The 10,067-nt window shown below is 42.0% G+C and overlaps 1 long non-coding RNA gene across 1 annotated transcript; it reads left to right on the forward strand.

Annotated features, from left to right (window-relative positions):
* Window positions 1–302: 302 nt before the first annotated feature.
* On the forward strand, window positions 303–9,026 carry LOC146187114 (uncharacterized). Its single transcript, XR_014708226.1, has 5 exons — window positions 303–358; window positions 2,215–2,351; window positions 6,969–7,126; window positions 8,042–8,182; window positions 8,915–9,026. It is a non-coding gene; the product is annotated as an uncharacterized LOC146187114 (long non-coding RNA).
* The last annotated feature ends 1,041 nt before the right edge of the window (window positions 9,027–10,067 follow it).

Consider the following 10,067-nt stretch of genomic DNA (forward strand, 5'->3'; position numbering starts at 1 on the left):
CGCTCGCTCGGCGTTCCACTAATCCCGCCTTTCGTCTGAGCAGCGCGGCGCGACAGCGCGACTGGAAAAAAAAAAAAAAAAAAAAGAAAGCGAACTCCACAAGACACGTGATGGAGCAGCGCGGCGTGGCAGCGCGACTGAAAGAAAGAAAGAAAGAAAGAAAGAAAGAAAGAAAGAAAGAAAGAAAGAAAGAAAGAAAGAAAGAAAGAAAGAAAGAAAGAAAGGAAAGAAAGCGAACTCCACAAAACACGTGATGCAGCTTCATGTGTCACGTGATTGCGCACGACTGAGAGGCGGCGTTTGGCTGTGTGGCGACGTCGAGCGTGCAAAATAGTTCTTTCTGCCAGAAATCTTCAATGTAAGTTGACAAACTTTTTCATTCCTTTCTTATAAACGCTTTGCGCATACTCGTTGAAAATTTTGTGTTTCAGAAGTGAGCAGTTTTTACATTACAAGCGTTTGCCCATTTTTTACTTTGCTGCATACTGCACGCCCAATGCTCTAGGAATATTTTTCATTGTTTAGCGTTTTTATCACCTAGTTAGGTTTTAAAAAGTGATCCTCGATTGTCCGCGGCCTCTTTCCGATCATTTTGCAACATAGTTCAGATCTTTAAGGCGTTTTTTTGTGGAGTTATTACTAATTCTTCAAAGGTAAACAGCCGCTTGGCCTCGCAGCCATAACCGTCAAATTTCAAATATTGAGAGAGGCCTTGTACTGCGTAAAAGCTATGTAGACGTATAAAACCTGTCATTTTTAAATTCCATCAGATGTGTGCGATCGCTCGCTACCTATCTGTTTTATTTATAGCGTTTCTTCGTTGAGCTATTTGCACATGGAGCCGGTAATTCGAGGTTAAAGCGCTAACCGCATGACGCGGCGACATGCCGCGCGACGCCGTCGCGCGACGGGCTGAGGGCCGCCAAAGCATTGCCGCTCGTCGCCGTCGCTCGGTTTCTGGGTTTTTAGAAAATTTCGCGTGTCGCCCGGAAGCAGCTCGCGAGGCAGCCAATCGCAGAGGGCTTTAGGGTGCTCAATTTCCGTTCTGGCTTTCTTTTTATTGCGTGTAAAGTTAGTTTTCCTAGTCCGGTTTGGGCGAAGAACCTGGTGCCTTCACGCGCTCACTTCGTCTGACCAGTGTATGTATATGAGTGCATCGAGATAATTCAGTAAAAGCTTGGAAGGGTAATAAAAGAAAGAAAAAGGTTAGCGTGGCTTGATATTGTTAATTTCCGAAAGGAGCAGGAGAAAGTCGCTGCTTGCAATGCAAGTCGGCATCGCAGTGTATAGTAACGCACCGCTGCCCTGTGACCCTTTAAAATACGATGCGTTACAAGAAATTTCATCAGTTTTTTATCGTACTTCATGCTGTTTAGTGTTGAAAATGGGATATAGCGTGATTGCATTCCCCTTGACCGAATGACGAGGCGGCGGTAACAGAGCAACGCTGAAAACGCGCTTCTGTCGCTGAGCGCCGTCGCTCCGTGCGGTATGCACCAGCGACAACGACAGGCGTTGCGACGGATCGCTAGGGGTTGTCGCCTCATGCGGTTACCGCTTTATTGGAACAGTCCATAAGCAACGACTTTCCGCGTAAAATTAGGTTTTTAAGCTTTCCTTTAGAGTAAGCACAGATTGAGGGGGGGGGGGGGGGATATATAATTTTATTTATAACAATTCGCAGACTTCAACGCAGTAATAGTTATATTTATATCCTTAGTAGGTCAGTACGTATTATTTTAGTACAGGCCCAGTGTTCTTTTTCTTTTTTTTTTAACGGAGGCGGGGCAAGTTATGTGGGTCAAGCTAACAATTGGCTGTGAATTAAGCGATTAGAGCTTTCAAACTTAGTCTTCTGTTTTGTTTAATTTCTAAGAACCTTTAAGCTTCACAGAGAAACAGCATATTTTGAAAAGTGAATTTCAACTATGGAAGTTCTTCGTTTATTAATGTTTGACATTGCTGACAAGGGTCAGAATTGAAACAGATGATAGGATCGAGTTTTTTGGTAACTTATGGCATGTGACCTAGAGCTGCTAGGAATTCATTTTCTGAGACAGCTTTTCTTTAGGAGTGTAGGAAAAGTAATGGTATGTTATGGGTTTTGAGAAGCATGGATTTAATGAAGTTTTTCTTTTACTGCATTTACGGCTTGTTTGGCAATAATGCTTGCAGTCCAGCTGATGCAATTGTATTGTCACACTGCTTTTGCAGCAGATTTCATCTGCCATCGAGGGAGTGCTGCCTGAATATGAAGCAGACAGCGTCATGAATTTGTTGAGGCAGTTTATTCTATCAGCCATGGGTGCCCTGCCCTAAAGCATCCTTCCTGTAAAGGAGACATTGAATTGGTAGGTATCACATGCTCATGTTTTTTGCTTTCATATGTTTGCTTTATAACTGTAATTTTTACTGGTTCATGCTTTGCATTTATTGTTTTCTTTTGAGAGTATAAAGGGCGGATGTGTAACAGGCTTCATTAAAGCAAAGCTTGAAACCAGCTCGGTGTTGTTAAATCATTCTTGCTATGTTTTTAGCGCGACTGACATGTTGGTGAATCTTGCTCATAGTCTGCACCAAAGAAAAGTTTTCATGGCCTCTTCAGAGCTTTAAAACAGGAGATATACTTAGCTGTTTTATTGAAGTAGTAACTACTATTTCTAGTTGAGGCAAAATTGAGTAAACCTGTGTTTTAATAGCTCAGTGACAAACATGGTGTCATAATATAGCTGACTGCACCGTGCATATGTGTGCATGTTCATGCTGACATTCAGTTACTGTTTATTTAGACTGCCTCAGCATATGTACACATACAGTGATGTTTCACTTGAACAAAGTTCAAGGGACCTTAGGAAAAAGTTTGTTGAAATGAAATTTCATTGGACTGAAATAAATGCGTGGAAGATTGTTTCCATTAGCTTCAAGAAATATTCAGTTCAGTCGTGTCCGACTCTTCGTGACCCTATGGACCATGTCACGCCACGCTTTCCGGTCTCTCACTATCTTCCTAACATCACATAACTTCATCTGCAGTGCCTCGAGGATACCATCTAACCATTGCGTTCGCTGCCTACCCCTTCTCCAGCGACCCTCAACCTTTCCCAACATCAAATCTTTCTCCAGCAACTCCTCTCTTCTCATCAGATGACCAAAGTAGCTGAGCTTTAACTTTAGAATTTGACCCTCCAATGAGCAGTCAGGGTTTATGGTCGACAATATCGACTGATTTGATCTTCTGGCAGTCCAAGGAACTCTCAAGAGTCTTCGCCAGCACCACAATTCAAACGCGTCAATTCTTCGGCGGTCAGCCTTTTTCACAGTCCAACTCTTGCATCCATACATCACAACTGGAAAGACCATAGCACGAGTTATACGGATCTTGGTTGGCAGACTAATGTCTCTGCTCTTTACTAGGCGGTCAAGGCTAACCATTGCTCTCTTGCCCAGAAGCAGGCGTCTCCTAATTTCATGGCTACAGTCTCCTTCCGAGGTAATCTTGGAGCCCAAGAAGAGAAAATCTGTCACAGATTTTTAGGTTGTTCAAATCTTATCTGAGCCCATTTATTTGTCACTGCGCTGATTTGCAAGTGAAGAATGCGTAACCTTTTGCAGCACTTTTGAAAGGACTACAGTGGTTTTGAACTCGATTACTGTGCAAGCTCCTGAGAATCTTGCCTGTCACAACGGCCTGCTGAGGAGACAAGGCTTTCATTTTCTCCAAGCAGATCATGGTTAACCAAAATGCCCACATTTGCAATTCTTGGAGCTAAAGGGCCTGGTAGGGCTGAAGATCTGGCTTTGACTGGCTATGACTGTACAGCTAATTAAGCGTGCAGACAGCTATGGATTCATCTGGTTACAAGCTAGTTTAGACAGCCAATTCACTTTAAAGCCAAATAACGGCCACTTTTCTTCACACGATAATGACGAGTGGTTCTTAACATAAAAATATGCTACAAAGAGTGCGGACTGTGCTTTTTTAAGCGCTCAGTATGACTTTGAAGACACAGGATAGTACCGCGGAAAATGTTCGTTGAACTGAAATGAGCAATAACTGAAGTTTGTTAAAATGAAGTGCGTTTGCATAGTGTTCAATAGAGCTTCAGTGGGGGGATTTAATAAAGTTCGTACAACTGAATACATTGTCGAAGTGACGTTCGTTCAAGTGGTATGTTTTTCTGTGACTAAATGAGAACATTTACTTTGCTCAAAGCAACATATACACAAATATTTACTTTCTTGCTAGCCACCAAGATTTGCAATTAACTTCCGAACTCATTTTATTCACAACCTAAATAAATGTATCGTTAACCCTAGAGCCAAATAGTTACTAGCAATAACAAAAAATATGTTGATATTTATCTGTTGGAGAACATTTTCTGTTTAATTGTTTTGTGTGTTTTTGAGTTCTGCAAACATGAGGGGGCTTGTTACAGAAGGGGTGGGCTGCAAGACAGGAAATATCAGTGTGGCGGCCCTTTTGTGTTTATCAAATAATAATGCATTCTAACATGTAAAACGAATGCCTTTACAACCTGCTAAAAATCTTTTTAAATTGCATGTTTGGGTTCTGCCTGGATAAACATAGATGGCAGAGAGAGATCTTTCTGCCATGGGGTGTGAACTGTATTTTGTGCAGAAAGCCAGAGGCTGTCGAACATGTGTTTATAGATTGTTGTGATTGGGTTTTTTGGGGGCAATATCCTACAGTGAACTTTGCTCAAAGATGTCCCTTTAAGCCCCCATGGAATTTGGTTCTCAGGTGTTGAAAATTACAACAGTGTTCTGTAAGATATGATGAGGCTATTAAGCTTGCATAGCGCATGGAAGCGCCGAATGGCTGTTCGCCATGCTGATCTTTATTATCAGACCTATCCAAGAGTATAATGAGGGTTTCGTCCAACAGATGATGTTTTGAAAGCTCAGCCATGTGTACCTGTGTTTATCAATGTATTTGAAAAAGTGATCAGTTTGAATGCGATAATTAGAGGTATTGTACCTAAGCTAGCTCTCGGCCAGCCTGTAGTGTTTGTGAAAAGGCAAATGTGACAAGAGGGGTGTTTTGCTAGAGCTTTTAAGGCTCTTAAATCTGTGCAGCTCTGCTTTAGTACATGCATTGTCTCCTGTACATGGCTAGTTAAATGATTTCTGTTCATTTTATTACAAAAAGTCATTCTAAATCTTTAGATAAGCTTGCTCACCTCTATTGTTTGCATTGTGTTCACGCATGCTATAGCTGGAAATGATGCAGTATTAGTTACAAGTAAATAAATAAAAGGAGCAGCAACTACATTTCCTTCGTCCGCACATTTTTAAGAGAAACATACATGGGCTCATTAGATTTTAGTGTTATTTGCAACTGTGTTTGATAGTGAAAGATCTTCCTGTCATTGCATAGAAATCTTTCAGAAACCTTTGAGATAGTTTGATGCCTGGTGATGTGGAGGTTGACTTCCCAGGCAGTAATGTATTCCTATAGTTCATACTGCACCAGCCAAAAGATGAGACACAGCAAAGAGGAGGACAGGACAAGGCTGGACTATCAACTGAATGTTATTGATAAGAAGAAAACAACGAAGACTCCTTCCGAAAAGCTCGCGCACAACCTAACCGGTGGAATGGCAGGAAATTGGGAAGAAGATGATGAAGAAAATTCAAAGCCAATTCCAAGTCAAGGCCTAACTAACGACTTTTCTAATAGATAAAATTCCTTACAGTGAAGGCTAACCGACGCCTTAGCCACACACTTGTCCTCGGCTTTAGCAATGTAAAATGCTTCAACCAACTCTGCAGAGTTGATTACCATTGCTGTAAACTACACCCGTATTATTGAAGTCAGGTGCACAAAGGGACGGGTCATGCTCCGACTTACACTCTCGGGATTGCACATGTAGCGCAAGATTAGAACTCACCTTCCCTCCCAGAGAATTGGAGTGCTCCGTCAGGTGCACATTTAGACATCTGCCTGTCTGCCCGTTGTATTGACAGCGAGAAACAAGATAGGAGCCTTGTGCGCTAGAGTTAGAAAGGGGCTCAACAGTGTACCTTGTGATAGTTTTCGTTGTGCAGTGTCACATAAGAAAAAGTTCACCACCTGCAGAAAGAATGTGGTCTACCACGTTCCGCTGAATTGTGACCGGTGCTACTACGGGCAGACAGGCAGATGTCTAAATGTGCGCCTGACGGAGCACTCCAATTCTCTGGGAGGGAAGGCGAGTTCTAATCTTGCGCTACATGTGCAATCCCGAGAGTGTAAGTCGGAGCATGACCCGTCCCTTTGTGCGCCTGACTTCAATAATACGGGTGTAGTTTACAGCAATGGTAATCAACTCTGCAGAGAGTTCGTTGAAGCATTTTACATTGCTAAAGCCGAGGACAAGTGTGTGGCTAAGGCGTCTGTTAGCCTTCATTGTAAGGAACTTCATCTATTAGAAAAGTCGTTAGTTAGGCCTTGACTTGGAATTGGCTTTGAATTTTCTTCTTCATCTTCTTCCCAATTTCCTGCCATTCCACCGGTTGGGTTGTGCGCGAGCTTTTCGGAAGAAGTCTTCGTTGTTTTCTTCTTATCAATAACATTCTGTTGATAGTCCAGCCTTGTCCTGTCCTCCTATTTGCTGTGTCTCGTCTTTTGGCTGGGGCAGTATGAACCCATACCAACGTGCCCAGTCGTCAACCTTGTTGTATTCCTATAGTACCGTATGCATGTACAATAGATAAACGTAACCCCTTGCATATATCACTGAATCTTCCACTCTAGAAGAGAATTTTGTGCACAAGCATTTTACTGTAGTTTGCCTCTGTGGAGCATTGTATTTCTAATTCTGTGCTTCTCTTTTTATGCTGTTACTCAGCAACATATGAAGTATTCCTTGTTTGTTTCTGTTACTTGTGCATTTGACTTTTCCTTTTATTATTCGAAATAACTTTCTTCCTGCTGTTCTGACTAGTGTTTTCGTATGCATATGCAGTCCTCTTGATGCTTCATTGAGCCATATCTGGAGACTCCCTGTTGCCGTGGTCTGTGCCGACAAGTAAAAACTAGGCAACCTGACTTCCGGGACAAGTAGCAGTGGGATGTATCTGCATGGTTTCTTCAGCATCCATGTGGATTTCTTATAAAAGACAGGTATTTCTCCTATATTTGACTTTCATATGTGATCAAGATTTTACCTTGGTGACAAACTCTTGAAGGAAAGGATGGACATTTATGGCACTTTCTTAATTTCTTACTCTCGGGAATACACTATTACGACTTGTTAACTGCATATGTAGCAAAAATTATGTGTGACTGCATATTCCAGCAGTAAGCTGCATGATTTTTTAAGGATGAAATAATTTTGCTCCTATTGTCGGTAGCCTACTATTGACGAGCCAAAGCAGGCAATTTTAGGTACCAAAAAGTGATTATGCGGGGCCGGGTGGGTTTTAATGAGACAAGCTCTCCACGTTTTAAGCCTTTGTACAGGGCCAACGTGTCTCCCTGAATGTGTCTGGGACACATGCAAGTCTTGTATCCTCAAAAGGACCTTGTCTAAATTTAAATAAAAGTAGCGCCAACCCATTTTGAGTACGACGAGTTCAGCAGTAAGCTCAAAATTGAAGCAAAAAGGCATTCATGTCCTGTGCGATGTCAGTGCACGTTAAAGAGCCCCAGCTCGTCAAACGCTCTGAAGTCCTCCCCTACAGCATCTCTCATAGCCTGGGTTGCTTTGGGATGTTAAACCACATAAACCAAACCAGTCATTTTTTACCACCCCATATGACTTGTCTTTCCACGTATCTCCAAAAGATAGTGCCTACATAAGACTTGCCACTATTCCTGAGATTACCTAGATTATTATGTATTTATGTATTTTATGATTATGTAATTTTCCTCAGTGGAGCATTGCGTTTTCAATTCTGGGCTTTTCATGCTGTCACTCAGCAACCATATGAAATACTCCTCCTATGTTTCTTTTACTTGTGCATTTGACTTTTCCTTTATTATTCAAAAAATCTTTCTTCCTGCTGTTCTGATTAGTGTTCTCATATGTACATGCAGTCCTCTTGTTGCTTCATTCGACCATATCTGGAGACACCCTGTTGCCGTGGTCTGTGCCGACAAGTAACAAGGCAACCTGACTTCCTGGACAAGTAGCAGTGGGACGTAGCAGCATCCATGTGGACTTCTTATAAAAGAAAGGTATTCTAAATTTTGCTTTCTTATGTGATAAAGATTTTACCTTGGTGACAAGCTCTTGAAAGGAAAAGATGGGCATGAGTGGCACTTTCTTATTTTCTTACTCTCTGGGAATACACTATTGAGACTTGTTACCTGCATATGTAGCAAAAAGTATGTGTGACTGCATATTGTAGGCTAACTATAATATACTTCATCATTCCCTATTATCGCTCTTGTATCCCCTAGGTGCTTGGTGTAGCTGGTCTCCTTCAGTAATTACTTATGTGTGTGTGTCATCTGCTATGGCAAACATAGCCATCACTCAGGAAAAATGGGAGCAAACAGGCATAGTGGCATCACTTGCTGGTAGCATGCACCAAAATGTATGTATACATACTGATACGTTGTCGCTCAACATGTGTATTTGCTTGATGCAGCAAATGGCAGAGGAGAGAATATCTGATGACCAAGCATACTGGTGTGTAAATTTCACTCCTTTGTTTCGTGGGCCCCTATTGTGATAAACTAATGTCGAATGATATAGAGGATCAAAAGGAATACAACTAAACACAGCAATAGTCTCTATCTCCTGAGGGTGTTTTGCAGGTACTAGTTTGTACAGAAAGTGGTTGGAAACCAGATAGCATATTTTGAGGAAAAACAGGCATCTGAGTGAAGAGAGATGTGTGTGATGCTAGCACAAAGCGTGCGAAATTGGCAGAAAAATTTTGAGCATGTATATTTCTTTTCTAGGTGACACCATGATAAATTTTGATATGGCTGGTACATCAAACACACAATGTCGTTGCCGTCGGAAATGAAGTGTTTCTGTGTCAAGGGTTTGTGCAATAAAAGAAGGTATGAATTTGCATCTGTTTCTTTCGCCACTCTCTTTTCACGAAATATTACATGCATGTGAATAGTGAGTAAAATACACGTTATTATTGGACACTTGAAATATAGTTAGCATAACACAAGGTATTAATACTTTGTATGAACACGATTCTTTAAAATAACGGTGGCCAATTATCGGAACACAGTCGTTACAGTGTCCATGTACGCTATCAATAGGCTAATCATAGGAGGTATAAATACGTTCTATGTAAATACATTCTATTCAATCACGGTGGCCAATTGTCGGAAGGGAGATCATACATAGAGTATACATGGTCTAAAGACTTTCTTTTAATGGTCGATAGCTTCTATGATCATATTGTCTAAAGACATTGCATAAAGTGATCATAGACATTTTTGTAAGGGAGCATCACAACTTCAGCCCTTTTTTTATACCTCAACGAGAATTCATCAATAATAAACATTTCAATAACAGTGCCAATTTTTCGGCTTCTTTTACGAGACCCATAATCATAATCCAGGCTTTCGCTTGGCAACTATAATATATATTAATTGAACATGACTGCAGACTTACCTAGGACTTGGCATCTTGCAGCCGAGGCTGATATAGATCGTAACTATGCAGAGCTATATATCGGCTGTACAATACTTCAGGATCTCATAGTGATGACATAAATATATCTCATATTGGCATAGAAACGCTTAAACGCCGTTAACTGTAGGCAGGAAAGACACTGTCAAGGATGGATTCCCTGAAACAAGCTCCGGGAGCGGACGAGGGCATGCATGGTTCATGCCTGTATTTCGTGAGCGCGGGGTGCGCTCGACGTTGTGACCACGGGTAAAGGTCAACCTAGGGCAGCGCAGATGGGGTGAACCGACCGGCGCCTCGATGGTGGAGAAGGGCTGAGGCGAACGCGGCCCCCTTCTGGGCGCACGGCCCACTGGGGTGGTGGCATTGTATACCGGGCCGCGGTCCACGTCTGGAAGCTGCGGCGGATTCATGAAACAGCCGCACGTCTTACAGGGATCGCCTTCGCCAGATATGGGG

This window comes from Amblyomma maculatum, chromosome 6 (genome assembly GCF_055883805.1).
Source record: "Amblyomma maculatum isolate TAMU_Amacu chromosome 6, ASM5588380v1, whole genome shotgun sequence".
NCBI lineage: Eukaryota > Metazoa > Arthropoda > Arachnida > Ixodida > Ixodidae > Amblyomma > Amblyomma maculatum.